Genomic DNA, 27725 nt, shown 5'->3' with positions numbered 1-27725 from the left:
CACTCCATCACAGTCATCACTAGATGTGATAACCTCAGAAACGTCCTTCTGACACGCAGCTATCATAGTGCCGACTGTGATACAGATCACTTGCTAGTTTGCTCCAAACTCAAGGTGAGACCCAGGAAGCTGTACCACTCTAAACCAAGTGGAAGGCCCCGTATTGATGCCAGAAAGACAGCAAACTCAGAGAGAGCCGAAAAGTTCAGAGAGACCCTCGAGGAGAATCTGTGCAGGAGCCCTGAGGGTGCCGATGTGACATCCAGATGGCAACATCTGAGGGATACAGTTTACAACACGGCCTTGTCGGTGTTTGGAAGAACAGTTAGAAACTCAAATGACTGGTTCGAAGCTAACTCTGATGAGATGATTCCAGCCATTGAAAAGAAGCGTGCTGCCCTCCTGGAGCACAAACGCTCACCGAGCCAGAGTACGCTGCAAGCACTCAAAGCAGCCAGAAAAACAGTTCAGCAGACAGCCAGGCACTGTGCCAACAACTACTGGCTTAAGCTATGCAGCAACATCCAGACCAGTGCTGACTCTGGTAATCTCAGGGAAATGTACGAGGGCATCAAGAAGGCATTAGGACCCACCCAGAACAAGATGGCACCTCTGAAATCCAAATCTGGTGAAGTCATCACTGACAAAGCCAAACAGGTGGAGCGCTGGGTCGAGCACTACTCCGAGCTGTACTTACGCGAGAACATTGTGGTTGATACAGCCCTTGCTGCTGTCGAGCTCCTGCCAGTAATGGACGAACTGGATCAGGAACCAACTGTGGACAAACTGAAGAAAGCCATCGACAGCATTGCAGTAGGAAAGGTCCCAGGCCAGGATGGTATGCCACCAGAGGTAATCAAGTGTGCCACGAACACCCTCCTGGAATCCCTACATGAGCTACTGTGCCTGTGCTGGAGAGGGAGCGGTTCCACGGGATATGCGCGACGCTAACATTGCAACCTTGTATAAGAACCAAGGAGACAGAAGCGACTGCAACAATTACCATGGAATCTCCCTCCTAAGCATCACTGGTAAACTGTTTGCTTGCGTCATCCTAGGCAGACTCCAGAAGATTGCTGAGAGGGTGTATCCTGAATCCCAGTGTGGATTCCACACCGAGAGATCTACCATTGACATGGTCTTCTCTCTGAGGCAGCTGCAGGAGAACTGTAGGGAGTAGAGGAAACCACTCTATATTGCCTTAATCGACCTGACCAAGGCCTTCAACTTGGTCAGCAGGGATGGACTGTTCAAACTGCTCCACAAGATAGGCTGTCTGCTACGGCTACTCAAGATGATCCAGTCTTTCCACGAAGACATGAGAGGAACCATCCAATATGACGGCACGTTATCGGATGTTTTCAGCATCAGGAGCAGGGTCAAACAAGGATGCGTCCTTGCTCCGACATTGTTCGGGATCTTCTTCGCACTCCTCCTGAAGCACGCCTTTGGATCTTCAACAGAGGGCATCTTTTTGCACACAAGATCTGATGGGAAACTGTTTACTCTTGCAAGGCTGAAAGCTAAGTCTAAGGTGTGGGAAGTACTCATCAGAGATATGCTGTTCGCAGATGATGCTGCTGTAGTGTCACACACACAAGACCAGCTTCAGAAACTGCTGGATCAGTTCTCCAAAGCATGCAAGGACTTCGGGCTTTCCATCAGCCTAAAGAAGACAAACGTACTTGGTCAGGACGTTGCTGAACCTCCATCAATTAGCATTGACAACTATTCGTTAGAGGTCGTCCGCGAGTTCGTTTACCTTGGGTCCACCCTCACTGACACCCTGTCATTGGAGACTGAGCTAAATAGGAGGATCAGAAAAGCAGCCACAACTCTGTCCAGACTCAGCAAGAGAGTGTGGAATAACAGCAAGTTGTACACCCACACCAAAATGCAAGTCTACAGAGCCTGCTTCCTCAGCACCCTCCTTTACGGCAGCAAGTCTTGGACCCTGTGCGCCTGCCAGAAAAAGAGGTTGAACGTCTTCCACTTGCGTTGCCTCAGGCGCATCCTTGGAATATCGTGGAGGGACAGAGTGCCCAACACCGCCGTCCTTGAGCAAGCTGGAATCCCAACCATGCACACCCTCCTCAGGCAGCAGCGGCTCCGCTGGCTTGGCCACATCCACAGGATGAATGATGGAAGGATCCCAAAAGACATCTTGTATGGCAAGCTAGTCTCTGGCAAAAGACCTCCTGGATGCGCCCAATTGCGCTACAAAGATGTTTGCAAGAGGGACCTCAGGGAGGTAGACATCAAGCTGGACAGCTGGGAGGAGCTGGCAGACAATCACAGCAGATGGAGGAAGGAACTACACAAGGGCCTTCAGAAGGGTGAGTTGAGGATCAGACAGCTAGCAGAGGAGAAGTGAGCCCACAGAAAGCACAGTAAGGACCTGCCAGAGACCCACTACACATGCAACAGATGCAGCAAGGACTGTCACTCTCATGTGGGCCTTCACAGTCGACGCTGCAAATGATGATCCCAAATGGAACTACAAAGGGTGTGATCCTTAGTCTACGTAGACTGAAGGATGCCTACTACTGCTACTAGGTTTTTAAAAGGGGATGCAAAAACACTGGATCTTTGGAGGCTTGGAAGAGTTTACACCGCCTGTCAAAGAAGATCCTCAGACCAAAACTTTGTCTCAAAGGCCAGCCACCCTAGTGACAGATATCTGAGTGTGTGCAACAGCAGAGCTACAAGCTGCTGTGCAAACATCTTTGCACCCACTCCTTTCAAACCAGGTGTGATGGGGTGCAGGGGTCCCCAAGCTCTGCACCCCACTCCACAGGCAGGAGTGACTCTCACTCAGGAGGAGAACAGTGGGTTGATTAGCCAACAGGGGCCTTGCCCCCTCCTTTGTCTCTCTCTCTCTCCCCCAGCCCAAAGACTAACCGCTTTCCAACTCCCAGTTCCAATTCAGACTCCTCCGGCTCCACCTCCTCCTTTGTCTGCAGTACAAAGGTGTCACCTGGTCCCCAAGGTTACCCTCAGGAGAAGCCCCACACCCTCTGTGATGCACACACACACAAAATATCCCCCCCACACCAAACGCACACAAAAAATATCCCCCACTACATCACATCTCTCCCCCCTTCCAGACCGAACTGAGTGGGGTCATTTTGCCGGTGACCTGGGGAAGTTAGGGACCCTCCATGCGTGTTAGGGCCTCGGCTGCACCATCAGTGTTCCCTTGATGTGTACCACCTCCATGTTGTCATCCTGCTGGCGTAGGCTCCAAGTCAAGAGCTTGGTATTGTCCCCTTTCGTATAATGCAGCCAAGCAAGTCCCTTGAGTTCCCTTGGGCTGATTGGCCTTCCTGCTTTGGTCTCGGGTCCATCAGCCACGTTCTCAAATCGGGCAGGCAGAGCCCATACAGCTGTTGCAGCACCAGCAGACCAAACGGTTCTTCTCTGGTCTGGGCCCCTGCCCTGGCTGACCACCAGCCCATACAGCTGCTCCAGCAAATGTTTGGAATTCCATTACAGTCCAGTATAGGAAGGTACAAATGCTTTCCACCCTTGACATTTAGCCATACCACCAAAAATGGTTGTGTGCCTCAGTTTCCCTTTCCATGCCACACAATAGGTTTGGAGTATTCCTCCTCATGTGAGAGGTTGCAGGACTGGTTGTTACAGAGAACAATGGTGACATTTCAGAATTACAAACTCCTTCAACATATAATTCATGCTTATACATCAATGTCATCATGTTACATGATTCTTTCCAAACATTCAGCACATTGTACAATTCTACAGCTTTTGGTAGCAGCACCCATTGGTTACAGCAGTCATGAGTAACAAGAACAAACCCATTGTAATTTTTACATTTACATTACTCTTAGGTATACCACAACCTTTGTGTAACATCCTTGAGAATCTGGTATTTTGGGGCTAAATGGCTGAGGCCTTTCTTTGCACCATCAAGTTCTAATCTTCTCACTTGCCCCCGGGATGGAAATCTGATCTGTCTGGGTGTGCCTTCCCTTCTAACAAGAGCTAAGCCATTGGTGATCTCAGGAATACTGCCTCCTCCCAGCCAGTCTGGAAATTGGCATACCAAACTACTTTCTGAAAGTTGTTTTGTGAGTCTGAGACTCAGAATCCACATGAAGAAATCCCTGTTTATCTTTTACTGGCCCACCAGGCCCAAAGCTCCTTTGTCTTTCCACCTGCAACTTTTGCCTCCCCATGGAATCAGAAGTGGAGTCCATTATGAGAATGTAAGTGTTTCCACTATCTGGAGATGCGGGATTGCTTGCCCTCTCCTGCATCCTACAGAGACTGATTGTGCAGCTGTTTGACTTGGTTATCACAGGGATGCTCACATTTAGTGATAGTTTTCACTTTACTTGAACCAACTTCCAATTCCTGAGAAACTGTTACACTGCCTGCTTTGGACCCTTCCAGAGCACAGCCAGTGGTTTCACACTCAGGCAGGTCCTGGCCATCAGGAACTGAAACAAACCTCTACCGGCAAAGGGCTGGCTCTGGGGCTTACAGACAAGCACCTTTCCTGTTCATTCTCCTTCGCCTCACTCTCATTTTCCACAGTCTCCCCAGACTGCTCAGGAAAAGTTTCAGGGAAATTCTCTTCCTCAAGAGCTCCGCCCAAACAACAACTCACCCCTGTCTGGCTCCACAGGGGCACTGTTCCTTTCAGCCACAACCAACTCCTGGGTTTCACCTACACCGAGGATCACTTCTGGCCAATCACGCAGATTCCCACATAATTCCCCTCCAGGTAGACAGCTAGTACCACCGAACAGAAGATTGGGATTCCTTTCCTCCGTTTTGCTACCAGCTTTCTCTTAATCAGGCAGCATAACTCCATTGCCAGACTGCTCTTCCTGTGTCCTGGCTGGAGGATGACTCTGGTCAGACAGAGTTCTCTCACCCCTCCCAGTAACACCTCAGCGTCAGGCAAAGAACAAGTACCAGAATTGTCTGGTCTCTGGGATTCCCTGAAGATACTAACTGTATCAGACCAAATTAAAGCATCATCCTCCCTGAGAGACACAGAGGTAGGCCCATTTCCCATCTGGGCTTCAGCTGCACTCAGATCCAGCTCTGGGATCTTGGCCCCATCTCGAGCCCATGGAGACTCAGACAAAGGATTCGCTTCCCTAGAAACACAGAAGTACCCTGTCCTGCATCAAGGACCACCATCCTTATCAGGGATACCACTGTCCATCCCAGAGCCATTACCTCTGTTCCAGCCCCCATGGCAGAATTTAGAGTCCTCATGCCTGGAATGCTCTTTCATGGTTCCCTTTCCAGCCACCCCAGGCTGGAGGAATCCTCCTCAGACAATGGACTAGTTTTCTCATTGGCACCTTTTTCAAATGCAGGCTCTGCTCTTTCCCCAGGCATGCTGCTGCTGTTCAACACTCTCTCCTTTGTCCCAGTCCCCCTGGCTGGTCTTGACACACACCCAGAAGGTGAGGCAGCTTCTCTCACAGAATTTGCCATTCCAGTGGACAAGCTGCTTTCCTGCACAGGCACACAGGTACCCTTCCTCCACAGGCCTGGAAAAGTCTGCAGATCTGTCTTGGCCACTAGTAGATGATGGGTTGGAATTGCTCCTTATCTCCTTAAGCTGTGGCAGGCCACTCTGTTCAGAGCGCCATGCAGTCCAGGGTTCCCTGCCCCGATCTGGGCTCACCTCTGTAGGAGTTTCCTTAACCCTCAGCTCTGCCATTGTACATCCATGCTGCCTTGTCCAGCTGCTTTAATCTCGATTCAGTTTCCAGGTGCTGCCACTTCACAGTGGAGTTGCTGGGTGTGGTTGCAGGCTCTCAGGCTGATGCCCTCTGCACCCCACAATTCCTGGAAGAATCCCTTCAGTGTGCCAGGCTCCTTGCAGGTCACAAGCTCCTCGGGGTTAGGCCGTAGGCCCCTCCGCCCTCTGGGACCTACTCCAGCAGACTCCCAGAGGAACCCGTTCTTCGTTGTGACACCTGCACTCTAGGACCATGATCACACTGTCTTGGGAAGAACTCATTCAGCGTGTCAGCCTCCTCGTGGGTCACTTGTTCCTGGGGGTTGGGCCCTCGGACCCGCCACCTTCTGGGACTGACTCCAGCGGACTTCCAGGAGTAACCCCTCCTTGGGTGTGACACCCCCTCTCTAGGACCATGACCGCAGTTGCTCGGGTTCGGCCACAGGCCCCTCTGCCTTGGGAAGCTGCATCTCACTTCCCGTTAGCACACCTGGGTCTTGCTGGCCCCCCTTCTTCCTCCTGGGCCCTCATCACTTACTGCTGGATGCTCCATCCTCGGGGTGCAGTACATCCCACTCCTGACACTAGTGTGATGGGGTTCAGGTGTCCCCAAGCTCTGCACCCCATCCACAGGCAGGAGTGACTCTGAATCAGCAGGAGAACAGTGGGTTTATTAGCCAACAGGGCACGGCATCGTACAGGCATGTCAGTACAGCAGGAAGAGACAGCCAGTCCAATCTGCGTTGGGGAGAGAAGGCACCGAGGGGCCCCTGCAGCCGGGACCTTGCCTTTTCCTTTGTCTTTCTCTCTCTCTCTCTCTCTCTCCCAACCCAGACTAACTGCTTTCCAACTCCCAGTTCCAGTTTAAACTCCTCAGGCTCCACCTCCTCCTTTGTCTTCAGTACAAAGGTGTCACCTGATCACCAAGGTTACCCTCAGCAGGAGCCCCACACTCTCTGTGAAACACACGTACACATGTATCCCCCACTACATCACACCAGCGTTCTACATGGCGCACCAGGAGGGAGCTTGAGGCTCCCTGGGCCCTCAAGGCATCATCCAGAAGGGTCCCTGGAGCCAGCCCGGGACACCAAGAGGTGGATCCCTTCCCAGACTGTGCCACACATGCAGATCCTCCTGCACCTGTGGAGCGAGGAGGATGTATTCTGAGACCCCAAGGTGAAGTGCTGTAATACCCAAGCCTATGCTGGATGGCCACCACCCTGGTGGAAGAAGGCCACCCCCCTACCCCCAACCCCCGGAGCTTGGAGGAAGTCTCCAGCGAAGGTGAAGGAGGTCCGGCAGGGCTATATCTGGGCCCAGCATGCTGGCTGACACTCCGTGGCAGGACCCACCACCTGCCTCTATTATCAGTGGGCCCAGGCTTGGATGTGGGTTTAGAGCTGGCAAAGGAGATCCTCAGAACAAGAAATTGCAGCTGAAATGTATATGTAAGTAGACACAGGTGTTACACTGAAAACACAATAGATCATTGAATCAGTTATGGCTGCTTTGGTTGCTTGTCAGTGCTCCAGGGCAGGACCCACCACCTGCCCCTGTTACCAGCAGGGCTGAGGCTTGGATCTGGTTTTAGACTTCCTGGCAAAGGAGATGCTCAGAACAAGAATTTTCATCCTTGCACCTGCTCCAAAATCTAGAAGCATGTGTAAGTAATATATGTGGGCAAAATGCTGAAAATGCAACGGCTCATCAAATCAGTGATGGCTTGGTTGGTTGCTGCAAGTCTTACTTGGAGAAGTGTGGTAATTGTAGAGCTATTACATTGCCTTCAATGGCCTTTGGATCAAGCCCATATAAAAATTTGGTCTCAAAGGACAGTCACTCTAGTGACAAAGTTTTTTTTACTCTTGACAGAAAAGGCCTCCAAGTGCCCCGGGGACACCATGTCCACAGTAATCAGTGCTCTATGGCGCCTGCATCTGGCCCTTCTTAAAGCCACTGGGAGCCCATGAAAGCTTGTGGCAGGACCCACCCTCTATCCCTGTGGCCGGTGGACCCAGCGGAAAGTCTTGGCTCTGTATTTAGACTTCCTGGCAAACAAGATCCTCAGAGCAATAATTTGCACCATTGAACCTGATCCATAATCTAGAAAGGTACATCTAAGTACACACAGATGTTACACTGAATGTCCACCCACTCATCTTTTGACAGTACTTCCTGTGCCTATGGGTAATGGGGGCTTGGGTTCATTACAGAGAGGGAGCCTGAGAAACAGCTGCCACACTGGACTGAGCACACTTTAAATCCTTTAACGATGAGCCATTGGAGGGCAAGTATGGTACCAGCCCCTGCCTCTGGATGTTTGATGTTCTTAAACAAGACCCTGAATATTGGCCACTGAGGGAGGCTTCCCCTGGGTGGCTGCAAGACCCTTGAATATCACAGCTGCCAGAGACTTTCCAGGTGGCTACCAGCCCCCAAATGTCTCAGCCACTGGAGACTTTCCCCAGGCAGCTGCCAACCCCCAAATATCTCAGCTGCCGGAGGCTTTCCCTGGGCAGCTGCCAGCTCCTGAATGTCTTAGTTGCTGAGGGAGACTTCTCCCAGGTGGCTGCAAGTCCCCAAATAGCTACCAGCCCTGAATATCTTTAGCTGCTGAATAGTAACAGAGAGGAAGCCGCGCTAGTCTATACACTATCAAACCAAAAAGCAGTCAAGTAGCACTTTGAAGACTAGCAAAATAGTTTATTAGGTGAGCTTTCGTGGGCCAGACCCGCTTCTTCAGACCATAGCCAGACCAGAACAGACTCCATATTTAAAGCACAGAGAACCAAAGACAGTAAGCGAGGAGGACAAATCAGAAAAAGATAATCAAGGTGAGCAAATCAGAGAGTGGAGGGGTGGGGGGGAAGGTCAAGAATTAGCCTGAGCCAAGTATGCAGACAGGCCTTCCCCTCCACTCTGATTTGCTCACCTTGATTACCTTTTTCTGATTTGTCCTCCTTGCTTACTGTTTTTGGTTCTCTGTGCCTTAAATATTGAGTCTGTTCTGGTCTGGCTATGGTCTGAAGAAGTGGGTCTGTCCCACGAAAGCTCACCTAATAAACTATTTTGCTAGTCTTTAAAGTGCTACTTGACTGCTTTTAGCTGCCGAGGGAGACTTCCCCTGGGCAGCTCCAGGACCCTCACTGTGTGCCAGCTGCCTGGCAGCATGTTCAGCATGTCCTTTTATTGGTTTGGGGTCAAGCCACGTGACCTGGCTGGGAGCAGAAAGTTCCAGACTGCATGGCGCCTCTGGGGGGAGGGAAGGGAGGAAATGGGGGTGGGGGTTCAGGACAAAATGTAAACCACTGAAGAGAAGTTCCTCATCCTATCATACAAGCATGACCCCCGCCCCACACAGCCTGGCTGCCACGTGGTCGTGGTGGTGGTGGAGGTAGGGGCTGGTACCAGGCATCTCAGAAAAACAGACAGCTAACAGAGGTAGAGAACAGAGCCACAGATCCCACAGCTGTGCTAATAGCAAAGAAAGAAGATTTTTTGGCCTTGCATACAAGCATGACCCTACAGACACAGGCTTCCAGGTGTCAAATTGTAACAGTCTTCTTGTTGCCTAATTCCTGTGCACCTGAGAGCAGTGGAGATGGAAGAAGCTAGAGCAGAAAACTGGGGGGCATTGTGGGACACGTGGGAAATGTCCGGAGGCTAATGGACTCTGTTTAAAGAGATGGGGCTTCCTCACTTACTTTCATTCAGAGTTTTAGATTCAAAACTGTACGCTACACTGGTCAGGTTACGACGATTTTACATCAATTTTAGTGCTCTATAAATAGAGCTAATGGAATTTACAGTGAAGATAGGTTTGGCAAAATGGGGCTAAATGCCTTAAAATCATTATCTCGCAGTGTAGACGTAGATGGTTCAGAGAGGCTGCGCATGTGCTGAAGAAATGGCTAAATGGCTGCAGTGCACTCCTGTTCTAGTAGTAGGGTATGTAACTGTGTATGAACATTTCACCTTCTCAGCTCACTCACTACTGACAGTGCAGTTGCTTTTTAAAAATAGAGGTGTATGTATATGAAAGATTAATCCATATTTTCTGTTCTTACAACTGCAGTTTTGAGCATGTTTACTTTATGAAAAATTAGAAGTAATTAAGTTAGGATTTATTTTCTCCGGGCTACAGAAGTCTTGAGTTAGGTGAAAGTTGAGTCCTAAATTCATTGATAATGTCTCTTTTATGTGGCATTCTCCTGCCTATGATGACTTAATAAGATTTTTAGTTTTTGTTTTTTAATTCAACTATTTCCTTTAGTTAAACGTTTGAGAATTTCTTTGTGAATTTCCCTCTGTTTGCCATACATTGTTGAAAGGAATGCATCAATCATAACGAAAACTTTAAACGTGGCACTTTAAGAGTTTTTGCTGGATAAAACACTGAAGTTTTAGGGTTATTTTAGAAAATTTAAATTTGAAAATACTGATTTTAATTAAAAATGTGATGTGAAAATGCACTTAAACCATAGGTTGTGAGTTCTTAAGGCAAAGGGAGGCTTTGACTTCCCACACAAGTGCAGCAAAAATCTCTGCTGGTTCCATGCTGCTTTTGTCTTTGTTACAGAAACAAGAAGTCCTGTGGCACCTTACAGACTAACAGGCAGGGGCAGGGGCAGGGAACGCTGAGTAGCAGGGACCTTCCCCAGCTGCCTGCCCCTGAACCTGCATGGAGCATACAAGCTCATGTTTTAAATGCAGGTTTCCTAATTAGCTGCATTGTCTGGGCAGCCGAAGGCAGTCTGCTGGCTGGGTCCTAGTGCCTGTGGGTTGTCGCTTCTGTGTGCTGGGAGGGGAGCCTTCCTGTTTTCTATGTTGGGTAGATGGGTGGGTGTAGGGGAAATGAGGGAGTGGGTGAGGAGGTGGGGGAAGAGGCAGTGGGGAAGGATGGGGAGACAAGGGGATGAAGAAGAAAAAGTGTTAGGAACATTATGGGGGTAAGAGGGAGCCTGTCATGCAGTTCCTCTCAAAAGCAGCTGGTGCCCCTGGCTAAGTAGGCCCATTTAACCCTCACCCTGACAAACTTTGCTTCCCTATACCTGGACCCATCCAACAATCTCCCCTACTTCCAGACCCACATTCCACCGAGTCCTAGCAAGCTGCACCTGGAGCCTCACACAAGCCACACTGTCCTCCCTGCTCACACTGTCAAACCCCATTTCCCCAGCATGTGGACCCTCCAGCAAGTCACACCTCCCCTCCCAGCCACTTCCCCATGCTCAACCAGAGACCTATTGCCCCTACACCCAGAACTCCGCAATGTACCCCTCTGCAACCAGATCTCCCACTGAGCAACCCACATGCTCCACACCTGGATCCCTCAACACTAAGCCCCTCCACACTTGGATCATACTGGGTGATTTCCCCATCTGAATGCAGCCTGTTCTCGCTGCTAGAAGTGTGAAGATCAGTGGTTTTCTTAATGGCCATCCTGTCACAGACTTCCAGTTTGACATTGGACCCCTCATTTTGTGCTTGAGCTCAAGGGGAGTTTTTCCATAGATTTAAAAATAAAACAGCAGATGAGGAACTTAATTATCCTGTACCTCAGTTTCTTCATCTGAGAAAAGGAATAATAGTAATAATAACAATTAGTAACAGAGAGGGAGCCGTGCTAGTCTGTATACTATCAACTTTAAAGACTTTACACTTTAAAGCACTTTAAAGACTTTAGCACTTTAAAGACAAAACAAAATAATTTATTAACTTTATTTATTTACTTTATTTATTTACTTTAAACAAAATAATTTATTAGGTGAGCTTTCGTGGGACAGACCCACTTCTTCAGACCATAGCCAGACCAGAACAGACTCAGTACTCAATAACAATTAGTGCTTGCTTGCCTCACAGAAGTTTGTGTAAATTGGTTGGTTAGGTGCTTTGAAGTCAGCAGATGGAAAGTTCTGAAAAGTGCAATTTTGTAAAGTATTTTTTTGTAATTCCAAATTTTTTCTGCTTCATTCATGCAATAGGCATTGCTCCTGGATCTCATGAGAATTTCAGTTTGGGACTTTATGGGATGACTCCTCCTCCTGTTGTATGATGCTGGAGCAATTTGCCCGTAGAGGCAGGGATAACAAGAGCAGGGACCCACCCGGATTCTCCCATCATCACTTTTCAAAGAGCTAGACCACTGTTTTCTAATTTTATTTGGCCACAGAACCCTTTTTAACTTGAAAGAATTTTGCAGAGCCCCATTCCCAGACTCTAACCCCCTAAGCCCCCTCAAACCCATGCCCCCATTTCCAGGCTTTACCCTCTTCAGCCCCCAAATCTGCCCCCCATCCTGCAAACTTGCCCCCTCATCCCCAGGCTTGACCCCCTCAGCCCCAAATCCACTCCCCTGTCACCAGGGTAAATCCTTTCCAGCTCAAACCTGCCCCCTATCCCCAGGATTAACCCACATCAGCCCCAGCCTGGCCTCCCAGGACTAACCCATCTGTGGTGCTGGCTCGGGAGCCTACGCCAGGGGGCCATATGCAGCCAGTGGAAGGAAGGCTGGTGTGGAGGTATTCCACTGGTGTGGGTGAGCTGAGCCATGCCTACCGGAGGGCAGTGGCCTTTGGGTAGTGGTCTGAGTGAGGAGCTCTGTGGCTCCCTGCCCTGCCGCTGCTGAAATAAGGGAACTAAATTCAGTTGGTTTAATGGCTGGATCCCTCCCGCTTCCCTGCCCTGCTGGCCATGAAACCAATTAAATTGAGTTGTACTGTTTCAGTGGTGGCATGACAGGGAGCCTCTGAGGAGTCAGTTAGTGTAATGGAATTCTCTTACTGAACCCTTATTTTCATTTTGCGGAACCCCAGGATTCCACAGAATGCCGTTTGGGAAACACCGAGCTAGACAAAGACTCAGGTAGACCAGCCAGCCGTATGCTGTGCATGTACTGCAGAGAGGGCTGAATCATTTGTGGCATCAGGACTAGCTAAGTGGGATTGGGAAGAGCAATAAACAGCCAAGAAGAATGGAGCCCCCTCCACCTGGGCCAGGGCCTCTCAGCATGTTCCCACAGGTAATCAGTGGCCTGAGCTGGTGCAAGGTTTTTTTACATGTTCGAATTCTGTGATGGGTATACTTGGATGGGGAGGGCAGTGAGCTTGAACAGGGTGTGCAAGGTTGGGGAGAAAAGGGTGTGAAAGAAAAAAGAGGCAGCAGAGGGTGGAGGTACATGGTGGTAGGGGAGAGTGGAGGTCTTGATAGAGTAGGTCTCAGCTCTTTTCAGTGGATAGGAGATAACATTTGCCTGATGAGAACGGCTGGGGACTTCGTTCCTTCACTCTTGGGGATATTGGGTCTGCCAGTGTGGTACCTAAAGCTGGCACAGTCATGCTGCCTCAGTAGGCCATTCTGCCATCTTGACAATGCTGCCTCAGGAGAATTTAACTTTCTCTTGGTAGGATAGGTGCAGGAACACTAGCATCCTGGAAGAGTTGAGCATGAGCCATTATTATTTATCAACAACTTTGTTGGACTGGTCACGTGATTGGGATGTCTGATAAGTGCTTCCCAAAACAGATTCTGTTTTCCAGGTTGGAAGAAGGAATGAGGAGTGTTGGGGGCCAGCAGAAGTGATATAAGGACATGCTGAAGGCACACATGAAAAAATGCAGTATTGACATTGACATTTGGGAGAACCTTGCACAGGATTGTCCCCAGTGGAGAACAGTAATCCATGAGGAGGTGACGCAGTGCAGACGAGGAGAGTCAGAGAAGAAGAAAAGAGCCTCAAAAACTGCCCTGTACCCTTCTCTACAGCTGCCAACTTTTGTCTCTTTTGTAGTAAGATCTGCCCTTCTAGAATTGGGGCTGATGAGCCATCAAGGGACTCACAAACAGGATGAGATGAAGACATCCAACTCATAATCAAACCCTACTATCAAAACAAAAAAGCAGTCAAGTAGCACTTTAAAGACTAACAAAATGACTTATTTGGTGAGCTTTCGTGGGACAGACCCACTTCTTCAGACCATAGCCATTCCAGAACAGACCGTCCCATGAAAGCTCATCAAATAAATTATTTTGTTAGTCTTTAAAGTGCTACTTGACTGCTTTTTTGTTTTGATAGTATATAGACTAGCAGGGCTCCCTCTCTGTTACTTTCCAAGTCCTACTAGTTATTGAATGACCCCTGAGAGAGAGATTGTTGTTAAAGCAGCAGGCAGCCTGCATTTTGCTGACATGATCCATGTTCCTGGGCAATTCTTATTCATTGTCTGAGGTGTTTACTGCTGTTGAAACAATAAACATGGGAAGGGCTCAAGCTTGTTTGTATGAAGTGAGAATGAGGTAGTAACTTGTGCAGTCTGATTCCAGCCATTTTCTTCCTGTCTGGAGGCAAATGCCAGCTGAGGGCGAGGCCTGATGTGCAGAAAGGACAGGGAATTCTCGATTAGCTTTGATTGGTGCTTGCCATTACATGTTCCCCAGGGTCAAGGAGACAGGTTCAGGGTGTTAGCTGACATGCAGGCAGTTTGCAGAGTATGTAAAAAAACCCTATGTCTGGCATTTCTTATTTCCAAATTTAGTGCTTTTTATTAGGTACCTTTTGCATGTCTGGCACATGGTATAAAACATGCTCTGTTTTATTGGAAAAACTGCAGAAAAGTGAAAAATAATTTGCTTGGATTCAGGGATTTTGCTGGAAACACACAGTGAGATGTAACAAAGAGGAAGCCATGCTAGTCTATACACTATCAAAACAAAAAGCAGTCAAGTAGCACTTTAAAGTCTGTTCTGGTCTGGCTATGGTCTGAAGAAGTGGGTCTGTCCCACGGAAGCTCACCTAATAAACCATTTTGCTAGTCTTTAAAGTGCTACTTGACTGCTTTTTGTTTTGACAGTGAGATGTGGGATGTGCAGGGAAGGGGAGTGAAAAGAGGAAGGAGACAGTGGGAAGGGGGCAGGGCCTGTGCAAAGTAGCTACTGCTTCCCCAAACGGAAACTTCACCCACTGCCCATGGCTAATAGATACTTTATATACAGGGGGAAAGGCCGCCTACCAAGTGAGTTTTCTTATTCTTCAACTGAACAAAATGGGCAGTTTTCATTTAGTTATAACTGTTCTTATAGATCAACTTTTGGCAGAATAGTAACAGAGAGGCGGCTGAGTGAATCTGTACTCCAACAAAACAAAGCAGCAGAAGTGTAGCACTTTAAAGACTAACAAAATGATTTATTCGGTCTTAGTATATGCAGTAAATAGTTTTAAAATAAATTAGACAAGAATATGAAGCAGATTTTTTGCACTGAGTTGCTTGAGTTGTGGCCCAGGGCAGGGAATTGGAGTGGGTTAGGGGATACAGGGTCTGGTGGAGGAGAGGGTTGTGACTTGGGACAGGGAATTGGGTATAAGAGAGGTTGGGGTGTGAGGTGCTGGCTCTGGCTAGGAGGCACTTACTGTAGGCCACTCCCAGCCAGCAGCTCAGTGGGCCTGATGTGTGCCCACACAGTGCTCGAAGGGTCCAGCTGCTGGGGCCAGCACATGTGTTTCTGCACAGTGTGCCCCTTGTGGGAAGAGGGACAGAGGACAGCGGGTTTCTGAGTGCTGCATGCGCCCACGGGAACAGCCCAGGCCACTCCCACTGGCCAGTTCAGGACAATGGGAGATGCAAGGAGAATACTAGAAGCAGGGGCAGAGTGTGGAGGCCTCTCTTGAAGAGGCGTGTGTTGTACAGAGATGCAGATGCTGGCCCCAGCTGCTGGCCACTTTGAACGTCACGTGGTGGCTTTGTGTGCATGGAATCTGCCCAAGGGTCTTGCTGGATATTGGTGGCCCAGATTATCATGGTATCTTCATCACACATCTGGAGAGAGCTATGGACAAGATCAAAGAAGATGTAGAAGTGATATCTGTGCACAGGAAAAGAATTAACAACTTGAGGTTCGTGGGTGATATAGTTATCATTGAGGAAGATGAGGAGAAGCTAGCAAAAATGGTGCGGGTGTTAAACGAAGAAGGGAAGCGGTACGGACTGATTATGAACATCGATAAAACCAGTGGTATTTGGAGATAAGGAAATAGGAAGGAAGATCAGTGTGGATGGTATTGAACTAGAAAATGTAGAGAAGTTCACATATCTGGGGAGCAACATAATGTATGATCTAGAGTGTAAGAAGGAAATAGCGACTAGAATAGCAAAAGCAAGAGCAGGTTTAAAGGTGATGGATAAGAGCTGGAAAAGGAAAGCAATTAGCTTAAGAATGAAGTTGAGCATCTTGAAAACGTGTGTATTCAGCAGCATGTTGTATGGATGTGAGACACGGGTGATAATGAAAGATTTGAAAAGAATACTGGCGTTCGAAAGGAGTTGTTATAGAAAGATTCTGAGAATAGGATGGATGCAGAAGGTCACCAATGAGGAATTATATAGAAAGATACAGCCAAAAGAGAACCTGCTGCAGAAGGTTATAAAACAGAAATTACAACTATTTGGGCATATTTGCAGAATGAACGACGAATGAAAAATCAAGACCCTGGTATTCAGCATAATGTTCAAGTTCAAGTAGGAGGGGCAGATCCCACAGAGAGTGGGTAGATGATATAGTAGATTGGAGTGGAGCTAATATACAGAAACTAAGCCACTCTGCACTGGACAGGGAAGGATGGAAGGAAATAGTGAGAGAGGCATCAGACACCAACGGGCGCTGAGCCCATGGTTATTGATGATGATTGATGATGATGAGATTATCATGGGGGGCTGAATGTTTGGTGGGTCACATCTGGCCCATGGGCCCTACTTTGTCCACCCTTGCTGCAGTCTATACCAGGAAGGGCAATCTGCACTCTTTATTTAAGCAACCAGTGCATGACACAGCAGTAGATAAATTTAGAAAAAGTACCATACATAGAACAACAGTGTGTTTGTGTGCACATGTGAAGTAATCCAACCTCATGAACAGGTGGTTATTAATAGGCATTAAAATTCTTCCATATTTAAATAAATATAACGTAATCGTGTTTCTGTCATTGTGCTGAATTGGTAGTTTACCCTATAGTTATTCACTGTGGGTGCATCTACACTAGCAAGTACATTTGAAATCCAGATCGAAAGAGTGAGTTCTTTCGAATGAACCCACGGAGCGTCTACACACATGGCGCTCTTTCAAAGTTGGTCCTCCCTTCCCAGGACGGGAAGAGCACCCTCCTTTGAAAGATTATTTTGAAAGAGCGCATGTGTAGATGCTCCATGGTGTGGGTCTGCCATGGCTGCGATCAGCTGGCAGGCAGTGGCGCTGCTCCCAGCAGAAGTGGAGCTCTGTGGCTCCAGTGTCCAGTTGTGTTTCAGGATGCAGGCTCCCAGAAGCTCTCGGGTAGGAAGCTCAGAGCATTCAGGCAGCATTGTTGTGTCCCCGACGGGCAGATCCTGCCGGGGGAGGAAGGTCCCCTTGGCCATGCAGCGTCCCAGTCCCGAGTTCGTGAAAACCCTGGCATCATGGGTGCAGGTGGACCAGCCCACGCAGATGTCCTGGGACCGGCCGTTGGCATCGACGAGCACCTGCAGGACCATGGAATGGTAGCCCTTCCAGTTCACATAGGCCCTGCAACTGTGCTCTGGGGCCCTGATGGCGATGTGGATGCTGTCCAGGGCCCTGAAGCAGTTGGGGAAGCCCAGCTCCTGGAAGCCCTGCATGGTGCCATCCAGGTCTGTGATGCGGATTAGCTGCCGCAGGAGCATGTTGTTGATGGCATGGACGACCTATGAGGTGGTAAGGGGGCATGCTCATGAGTGTGGCCTGGGCTGCATCCTGCACACCCGCCCCCGACCACTCCCCACCCCTGTCCCTGGCAGGGATGCCCCACCACTCCCCACCCCGTCCCTTGCGGGGGATGCCCCCTGCTCCCTGCTCCCCACATGCAGTGTGCATGTGACCTGGCCATAGCTTATCTCAATGAGGATGGCCTCTGTGGTGGCCTTGCCCACCCCGAACTGGTGGCTGACAGATCGGTAACTGTCCAGGGTGGCCAGTTTCCATAGGGCAATAGCCACCCTTTTCTGCAGGGGGAGCGCCGGCCTCATGTGGGTGTCCCGGTGATGGATGGGTTGGGGTGAGCAAGTGGTACATCTCCAGGAATGTCCCCGTGGTCATCCTGAAGTTCTGTAGCCACCGGTCATCGCCCCAGTCCTTCAGCACCAGCTGGTCCCACCAGTCGCTGCTTGTTGGGAAGCTCCACAGGCAGCAGGTGACCTGAGGGACCGGCTGGGGACATCGTGCCCTGAGGACAGCCTCCGAGAGGGCAGCTAGCAGAGTGGCCACCTGGAGCCACTGGAGCACAGCGCCCAGGACTGTGGCCAGTGTGCTGGCCACATCCTCAATGCTAGGGTGCTGCTGCTCGGGGCCCATGAGGGCCCGGGATTCCTGCTCTGTGCTTGCTCTCTCTTCTCTCTCTGTTCTCTGCCTGGAGACAGGCTTGGTGTGGGGGGTGCCTTTAAGGAGACAGCGGGTGGAGGGTGGCAGCCCCAGAAGGGCTCGTCCACCATGGGACCCTGCCCGTGGTGCTTCCTGCCGCTGCTCTTTCAAAAGAGAGCCCTGTGTGTGTGGACGCTCTCTTTAGAAATTGCACTGGGGGGGGCCTTTCGAAATAACAGATCGAAACTTCAGTCCCTGCTGACGTGTGTGGGTGCTGCATTTTGAAAGAGCATCTTTCAGTGTTCTCTTTCGAAAGACATTCTTTCGAAACTGAGCTGTAGCGTAGATGCCCCTGTGAGTTTTGATGCATATACATGGCATATTAAATCCCACAAGACTGTGTGGAGCTATTTTTTGGCTGTGGTTTCAAAACAGAGTAGGATTGTGATGGGGTGTACCGGCCCTGCACTGACCAGCGAGGTGGGAGCCAGGCTTACTGGGGGGAGAAGGCCCCTCCTCTGCAGTCCTGCTGGGCATGCTCCAGTTACTGCCCTAGTATAAAGGTCAGAGAGCCAGAAGTAGCTCCTGTCCTAGCCTGAGGAGCAGCAGGTTTGAGAATAGGCCTGCAGAGCAGCAGCAGCCTGAGCCGGCGCAGCTCTACTCATCCAGACTGGGGTACGAAGTAGCCCGGGGCAGGGGGCATGGAGGCTGCCCAGTGAGCTCAGAGGGCTGCTTGGTGTGGTGCCGAGGGATTCACTGCTCAGCTAGTGGTTGGGGGTATGCTCACCACTGACAAGGCCTTGTGCTGGGGTCTGGTGCTGAAGGGAGGGCCTGAGTCCCTCCCACCTGCACCCCCATGACTCCAAGGAAAGGAGAACACAGACTGTTGTATTGAGTAGGCTGCTGAGACCAGACTGCAGGGCATAAGCCCTCAGAAGAGGTGCGAGGCTGGATGCCCCACCACAAGGATATATACATACAAATAGAGTACAGTAGACCCCCTACTTAGACAGAGTTTGCATTCCTGCACAATCCCACATAAGTCAAATGTCACTTTCCTCGGGGGAGCCAGGAAACTGACCGGTGAAGCCGCACTGGCCAGTTTCCTCTCTCCTGTGAGCGGCAGGGAGCTGGGAGCCTGGTTCCCTACCAGCTACTCAGAGTCGCATTAGCCTGAGATTTGTGCAACTTGAGTGTGCATATCTCGGGGTTCTATGGTGCTTAAATCTCAGTCTATGATTCTTATGAGCTGTAGTTTATTATAGTAATGTGTATTTTGTTGTTTATGAGGCTACAAGAAGCTGTGAACATTGCTTTCTTTTTCATGGAATGTAATAGGTTTTATTATAGAAGTGTAAACTCAGAAAAACTATGCTATGTTACACTATGTTTAGGTGTGTGTTTTTGTTCATGCTGTAGGCATGTGTAACCTCATCAATGAGAATCACAGCCAGTTTATGCCTGTTCCGGGTTTGATTCTAACTTCTGTAGGATGAACAAGTTTATTTTCTTTTGGGATTACCTTATGCCCATTGAAGTTGGTGGGAAGTTTTGTTTATGCCTTCAAAAGGAATAGGATCAGACCATTTTGTGTTGTTAATGACTGTGAGAGTGTTTGGTATGTGATTCCTGTGAGATTCTTGTTTAGATTTGCAATAATCATAGTGTTATGCAATAATCATATAAGGGCTTTTGATTCCCACACATTTTACCTAATCTGACAGAATGGGCAGGGGAGCACTTCATTCCCAGTCTTTCAAATAATTATTTAATGTGTTTAACTTTACAAACTTGAGCAGGACTGTAAACTTCAATGGGTCACCTCACATGCATTCTTTATTAAAGCTCTAAGCTTTCTGCAGCGTAGGGCATTAAATGGGCCACCAGTTTCGGAAGGTCTGGGCTTTTCTTCTTCGACTAATTAGGCTGTGACCTTTAGGAGCTGCATTAACTAACACAATGTTAATCACAATTCAGCAGTCAGTTTTTGCAGGAGCAACATGTTTAACGTCAGAAACAAGGTTTAATCAGAACCGTAAAAGTAACCATGTCATACTGAGGGAACATTAAATACAATGTGTCCTTGTTTACACTGAGTTATGTTTAGTATCTTATTAGTTTCAGAACTCCTAAAGTAATAGAATCTGTTTTTCTACTGAAGGCAAGTGCCACATGGAGTAATAGCACAGGTTATTATAGGATGAATTAAAATGGTAAACTAATTCAGGTGAAAATTATACTGCAATGCAAGAAAATTAAATAATTTAAAATAAAGTAAATGCATCAGATTTGGTATATTATTCTGTTTTCTTTTCTTTTGCTCTGAAGCTATTTATTTGCTTTCGTTCTGTTGAGCTTGTAGCCCACTAATGTAATCTCTGTGTATATGAAATGTTGAGTAGCTAGCTAGTACTGAAATCTGGAATGAATTTAGAATACTTCCAGGATTGCATGTTTTTTTAATCTCTGGGAGGATATGGATGATTGACACAGTACGAAGAGTTACTAATTTTGGGCTAAAGTATACAGCTATTCTTATTATTGACATGAACTATACCAATAGCTTTAAAGTTGTGTATGATCAAAACCGAGAATTACGAGGGAACAGCGGAGAAGAGCAAACGTATTGTCACCCTTCAAACCACATCTTTCAAGTCTCCAAACTGTTCAGCTCTTCCATCATACTTTTGCTTGGCTCTCCATTGTCTTCCTTGTGTTATGGCTAAGGCTACTGATGCTTAGTGCAGCAAGCTGGCCACTTTATAAAACCTTATCAACAAGGATAAATATTTTTCTGCAGTGTTCACTCAGGTTCAAAATGTTGGGCTGCCTCAATGTTAGAACCTTACTTTAAAAAAATAGAACGAAGGCAGAAAAACAAGAAAACAGATTTAAAAGAAAAGGAAATGTGAGATGAAAGGATCAGCAGAGGCCAGTTCATCATTCTCATGCACTGAATTATAGCAGTAAGTGAAGAACTTATGCTTTTGCTTAATCTTCTCACCACACTTCATCGTGTTCACTTTCCCCTCATTCAAAATCTCCAGTGAGGGTAAAGAGATTTGCTCATGTTGCTGAGTGCTGTGCACATTTCTCTCTAAAATGGAACAAATTCTCTCCTTCATTAAGGCTTTTTTATTGCCACTCCACTGATGCAAAGTCGCCCAAGTGTCATTTTAGCTAACCATAGGAGGATCATCTTCATGGTGGAGATCCTGGTATACAACAGAACTGCCATAGCAACTTTTAAGTCACCCTACTCATTACTATAGGCATAGAGCTATGCCACTCGTGGATCCCTTGTGTGTGTGCACATCTTTACCTCACAGTGATCCTGGGCTGTTTTTTCAGTCCCTCAGAGTTATTGGTAGCTGGCATTGGGAATTTAACCTGCTGCATAGCAAATGTAGGCTTGAATGAGTGGTTTTACACAATGTAAGTGTGTTTCTTGGCCACAGGTGCAGATCAGGTTTATTCACAAAACTCTGCAGAACAGCTGCATGAATGTTAAAGATGTACACTTACGTTGATAACTGCTGGAAGAAGTAGAGAGAGAAAAATTATAAAAGACAAATATTTAAATACAGACTTCTCTGGTACATCTTGGAATTGCAGTTCCAACTTAGTGACTTTCCAAAGTTCACGGTACGAGCTACAGATCCATGTGAATGCAGAGCTATAAATAGTTACAAACAGCTACAGATGGTGAGAGCTGTAGAACTAGTAAGATGCAGAAATCTCCGTGGGGAAGCATATCACTAAAATGCTTCCATCAAATGGGGGATGCTCCAAGCTTTAAATAGGGGGCATTTCACCCAGCCTCCATATTGCCAACCTCTGGCCTACTATGGGTCGCTACCATTTGTGCCCTGGTTTCTTGCCAGCGCCTCTTACCTTGGGGCACTCAGCACCTTGCCCAGTCAGGTGGGCAAGATTGAATTCTTAGGGCACAGGTGGGGAACATCTTGTGGGTTGGGGGCCACTGTCCCATAGAAAAAATCAGTTGGAGTTCACAAACCAATGAGAAGTTTCAAAACAAAACAAAACAAACAAAAACCAAAACACACTGTCCTGGCCCTGCAAGTGCCAAGGGGAAAAAACTCTCACAGGTATAGCCCCCAACTGAGAAACAGGTTTACACAGCTGGATAAACTCTTCTGGGGTCCTGGGCTAGTGGGTTTTGTGGGGGCCTCTAGGTTCTGAGATGGGGCCAGAAATGAGTTCAGTGTTGGTCTGGGTGGGAGGCAGGATGCAGACGCAGAGTGGAGGTGCAGGGCCCGGGCGGGAGGTAGGGAACAGGAGTGGGGGAGGGTAGATGGATGGGGCCTGAGCAGGATGGGACAGGGGTTTTGAGCTTCTATCTGGTGCAGCTTCGGGGAAGTGCAGGTGTCACCATGTAGCTCTGCATGCTGCAGAAAGTGCTCTCTGCAGGCACTGCTCCTACTGCCATTCCCATTGACCTTCAATGGGAGTGGCAGGGGGCAGAGCCTGCACATATCACTTCCCTGCAGTGTGTAGAGTCACTTCCTTCCCTGAGCCAGGCAGAGCACATTGCCCGAATCCAGCCTCTTCACAGAGGGGAGGCCGAAGCCTGACAAGCCAGGTCAAGGCAAATCCTGCCTTCAGGCTGTAAGTTCCCCACCAGTGTTCCCTGTAAACTGAGTGCTTGTGTGGCTGCCCAGGGTGCCACGCAGCTGATTAGCAGAGCACCCACAGCCAGCAGCATGTGTTTCTATCGGTGGTGCGCATCTGCACAGCCTTGGTGCACTAAACAACATTTCTTCTGCCCGAGGGTGGAAAAAATTAGAGGGAGCACTGTTCCCCACCCTGTCTTAGGGCAAGGTTGTGGTCAGGGCCAAAGGCATGCACGTGTAGGTGTTAGTTAACAAGGGAATAGGTCTCAAAAGAACTTTTTTCCATTGCAAACATTTGTTGGAACTCACTAGATGTCAGGGATGGTGCTTGGTCCTACTAAGACAGCAGGGGACTGGACTAAATGACCTCCTGAGGTCCCTTCCAGTTCTAGGAGATGTATATCTCCAATTATATCATTGATTAACTTTGTTGCAGAGGGGAATGGGAATCTCCCATGATGCGTATTCCTCTCTCCCTCCCTCCAATATCAATGGCAAACAACCCATACTTTTTCATGCCTTTTTTTTCCCGATAACCTTCTCAAGAAATGGGGACACCATTCAGCTGTGCACACTTCCACTTTATCCTGCTGTATTTTCAGAGCTGAGATAAGTGCGCCACAGAGAACATTGTGAGTAGCTCTGCTTTAAGCCATCTAACAAATTTATTCTTGGTTGCTGGTACCGGTCACACAGCAGCTATACATGGTGAAGCATCATTTCTCATCCTGGGAAACAAGTACTAATTGGTGGGATTGCATTGTTAGGTAGGTATGGGATGACAGGCAGTGGCTGTTGAATTTTCAAGTGCAGGCCACTTTCCAGGAACTTTATGCAGTTTTCCCAGTCCTGAAGCACAGAAACAGTAAAATGTCCAGTTTTTCACAGAATGAAATCCTCCAGGCTCTGAGCTCTATGTTAGCTGTCTGGGTGCATTTGGTATTTAGTTGAACACATCATCACACGTTCTCTTTTTCCATCTTCTAATCTGTGAAAGCCTCTTTGCTGGTGTAGTGCATGTGTTGAAAGCCAAACTTTCCACTGTCAGGCATGCAAAGCACAAGGCAATCATTGTCAGTGCAGTATAACATTGCTATTTAAAAATAACTCCTCTTATTACACTCACGTGCAGGCCAGAACTCAGAATCCCTGACTCTTCAGCGAACCTGGTTTGCTGTTCCATTTATGGTTAAGTATGGATGATGGTGATGGGCGTAGTGCTGCAATTTGTGGGAAACTCATATTGGGTGCACACGTGAGCAGGTGGACAATACCTATTCCCTTTACCAATAAGGACAGTGCTTTGAGACTAGGAAGCAGCATTAAGGCTCCCAAATTGCGATCTTTGTCCAACATGTCTCTGGGAAGTGGGAAGAGTTTGCAGCCATGACAGGGCAACAGGAAGACCACTCACCTCCTTTCTTCAATGCAGCTGTCACTCTGGGCTCTCAGATTCTGCATTCACTGCTAATCCCTGCCAACCAAACAATTGGCATGTTAGGGAAATGGGGTTGAGAGACCTGGACATCATGGAGTGGGGGTCCCATGCTCTACTGTTTGCGTTAAGAGTATTTATAATAAAAACTTCTACCATCTTCCCTATGCAACATCAATCTCCAGAGGATGGAAGGGAGCAAATGCTGCAAGTGACGGGTACAGACCTGGTCCTTATGCTGCTATGCTGTGTGCTGCAGTGATGTCAGGAGAGGTCATACTGCAGTAGTGTGGGAACATTCTGTACTGAGGTGCAAGAAATAAGGCAGCTCTTCCCAGAAACCTGCAAAGGATTGCAGAGTACCTTCGTCAAAGTTTCCTAGAGAAATCCACGTGTAAAATCTTTTCCAGGGGCGCACACTGCGTAGCTGGAGCAGCATCTGCGAATCAGGTTCTCCGCTGCACCTTTTCTTTTTTTCCATATTAAACATAACTTATATAAGTAGTCAGCACCTCTAGTTTGACTGAAATTGTCTACTTTCCAGTGGTGACTTCCCTGTCAGCATGCTCAGCCACCATGCTGTCCTGTGACCAACTGGACAGCTTTAGGGTTAAGAATAATTTCTGGCTCTTGGAGGGAATGGATCATCTGCCAGCCTGTCTCTCATCTTCCTCATCCTCTTCTTCCCTGTCTAAAATGCCTCCACGTTATTGCCTGAAGCACCCCAGGACGCAGAGTCCTGGAAAATATCCCTGCTGCCTTTGAGGGTAGTGGTGGGGCTGCTGCTGAGAACTGCATGCAGCTCACTGAAGAAGCAGCATGTCTGCGGTACAGAGCCAGAATAACTGTTCACCTTCCTTGTCTTTGGGCTTGCCTGACCAAGTTCTTTGATTTTCATGCAGCACTGTTGTTAGTCTGATGCCCTGCTCCATCTTTTTTGTAGATGTCTGTGTTTCTTCAGCTAGATCAGAGTTGTGTCTTCAAAGACTCTCCTCCCAACAGACCAGTAAGATCCACTCCTACCCATGTAGTCTATGTTGGAGTGCATTTGAGGTGTTTAGTAGCCATGATTAGCTGGGCTGGCAAGCTCTCCACACTGTTCAAATAGGAAATAGGAATTAAAAAATGTCTGGGTCTTTAACAGAGAAGTGGCTGTTTCCTGTGTACCTGGCTGAGATGTGCTGCAGGTTTGAAAATGATCTCCAGAGTAGTCTCAGTGGAACATTGTGGGACACGGGCTGGAGGTCAATTCAGTCAACTTACACAATGCTGTGTCTATGTTGCCTCTCTGTCAGGTCATCAGCATTGAATTAAGTATGATGCCTCATGTAGAGATGGAGCAAGTAAGTCAGTGTTGCAGGTGAGTTAGGTTGGCAGAAGGGACCTGGGAGATGCATACTCTATTAGGTCAACTGAAGACAGCTTCCATTGAACTAAGTTTGTAGTGTAGAGCAGACTTTAGATGATGATGATTTGTTTTTGAACATAGAAGTGTAGTTAATCTCTAATGAGCATAGAAATGTAGCATTTATGTGCCAGCTTTCCAGTTTTTAAATATAGCTGATCTTTCCCTTTATACATAAATCCAGAAACTAAAAATATTGTGGAAAGTAAATCTTTACAGCAGCTTACAGAGAGTGAAACATGCCAGTACATCTATTAGACCTGGTCTAAACTATGAATTTAGGTTGAATTTATCCAAATTAGTTTGATTTTCTAATCAAATCTGCACCCCAAAGCCTGTTTTGACAACTTTAAAGGCTGTTAAAGTTGATTTCAGTACTCATTGATGGGAAGAGCAATGCTAAATTTGTCTTTGAATGGTCAAATCTTGGGTAGTGTAGACACACCACTGTGAAAATCAAGGTTCTTTGACTCCAGGAGGTGTCCCACAGTGCCCCAGTATGTCTATTCTGGCCAGCACTTTCAACTCTGCTGCTCTCCCAGGTGCGCAGGAAAAGCCCTGGGAAAATTTGAATTTCATTTCTCGTTTGGCCATGTAGCCAGGTTGGCTCCCAGAGGGGTTTCTCCTCCTCTGGGTCAGTTGGCGGCCCCACTCTGCCCCGCTGCCACAGGTACTGCAACAAACCCCCAAGCCCCTAATTCTTGATTCCAACTTTGCCTCAGGTGGGTGAGAGGTGACAGTTCAGAAGCCTGGCCTTACTTCAGGTGGGCACTGGGGGAAATTAGCTCAGGTCAGGGCCTAGTCCTAGGTCAGGGCAGCGCCTATGTGTCCTCAGTGTGCCCAAGCCCTAGCACAGGGTGGGACAGCAAAACACCCAGTCTCAGGAGGGCCCAAGCCTTGGTTCATGGCAGGGCCACAAATCAAACAGTCTCAATTTGGTGAAATTAGGTCATGTCTGAGAAGGCCCAGGACCTAGCTCAGGGCAGGGCAGAAAAGCAACAGTCTTAGGAGGCACAGGCCCTAGCTCAGGCAAACATCCGAGAGAGCCCAGGCCCTGGTGCAGGGTGGGGCAACAAAACCAACACAGTTCGCCAAAGGAGTACTTCTTTCACAATTTCTCTAATGTCTTCTTATTGTTTAACATCTGCAGTGATGGGGCCCTTGGTATCCTCCATATAGTCTACTCAAATATCCTGTTGCCAGGGTAACATAGTGCTAAAGTCCATAGAAGTAAATCCATTGACGTATGATCAGTGGGGCTGACAGCTGCCACTGGCCCTGGGGCAAAGTGTGTGTGGGAGGGGCTGGGTCTGTTCCCTGGAAGGGGTGGGACCAAGGGTGAAAGAGGAAGGGCCTGTGGCATTCAGCCCTCAGCACTGCCCAGAGCGTGGCGCTGAGCCCTCTCACTCCCTCACGACCATATGGAATGGCAGCGCAACGCAGAGCTCCAGGCCCCTTTGAAAAGTCAGGCCCTGGGGCAAATGCCCCCATCAGTGAGCCTGGTATGATAGCAAAGAATTTGGTCAATATAATCAAAACTCTTCTTACTTTAGATTGTATTTGGCAGTCCTTGTGCACTCAGAGTTAAAAGGTCTCAGGCAAATAATTTTAGAGCTATGAATGTGTTTTGTGAATGTGTAACTGCTTGATTGTAAAAAGTACTTTTTCAATAAAAGCTATAACTAGCAAGCGGAGAGTGAAAAAAATCCAACCATCTTCCCACAGAGTTTTATGCAACCAACTGCACTCTCGAGCCATTTCCTGTGTGCCTCTTTATGGGACTCTGCAAACATTTATGGAAGGCAGATTTAGTCACAGTAGTTTTGCAAACAGGATATATTTTTGGTAAATGCCTAATTTATGACCATAACTGTATAGGTTTGACTTCACTTCATGTAAAAAAGAGTTTTTTTAATTTCATTTATTAACAATAATATTTTTAAAACCATCAGTGTGATCTCTTGGTAGTTTACAGCACTGTCTCTTGATCTACACATCTACACAGTTTATATAGAAATAGAAAAATATGGACTTATACTGCCTACACACATGTATATTTACATATATATAATATGCTTGTGTATATATAGAGAGAGAAAGAGTACAAATGAGATAGGAAGAGAGAGAATGAAGGATCAGGTGATATTGTGTAAGTTTTTTATT

The 27725-nt window shown here is 47.9% G+C and overlaps 1 long non-coding RNA gene across 8 annotated transcripts in view; it reads left to right on the top strand.

The window, feature by feature from the left end:
- Nucleotides 1-27725, top strand: part of LOC142023262 (uncharacterized) — a 41091-nt gene that overhangs the window by 5893 nt on the left and 7473 nt on the right. Inside the window, exon 2 of one of the 8 annotated variants that reach the window (XR_012648192.1) lies at nt 7604-7842. The exons of the other annotated variants lie outside the window; for them this stretch is intronic. This is a non-coding gene — a long non-coding RNA (uncharacterized LOC142023262). The remainder of the gene's footprint in view (nt 1-7603; nt 7843-27725) is intronic. 8 annotated transcript variants of the gene reach the window in all.

The sequence above is a fragment of the Carettochelys insculpta genome, chromosome 1 (genome assembly GCF_033958435.1).
Source record: "Carettochelys insculpta isolate YL-2023 chromosome 1, ASM3395843v1, whole genome shotgun sequence".
Taxonomy (NCBI): domain Eukaryota; kingdom Metazoa; phylum Chordata; order Testudines; family Carettochelyidae; genus Carettochelys; species Carettochelys insculpta.
Note: the sequence above shows the minus strand (reverse complement) of the source record. Positions and strands in the feature narration are given on the sequence as shown.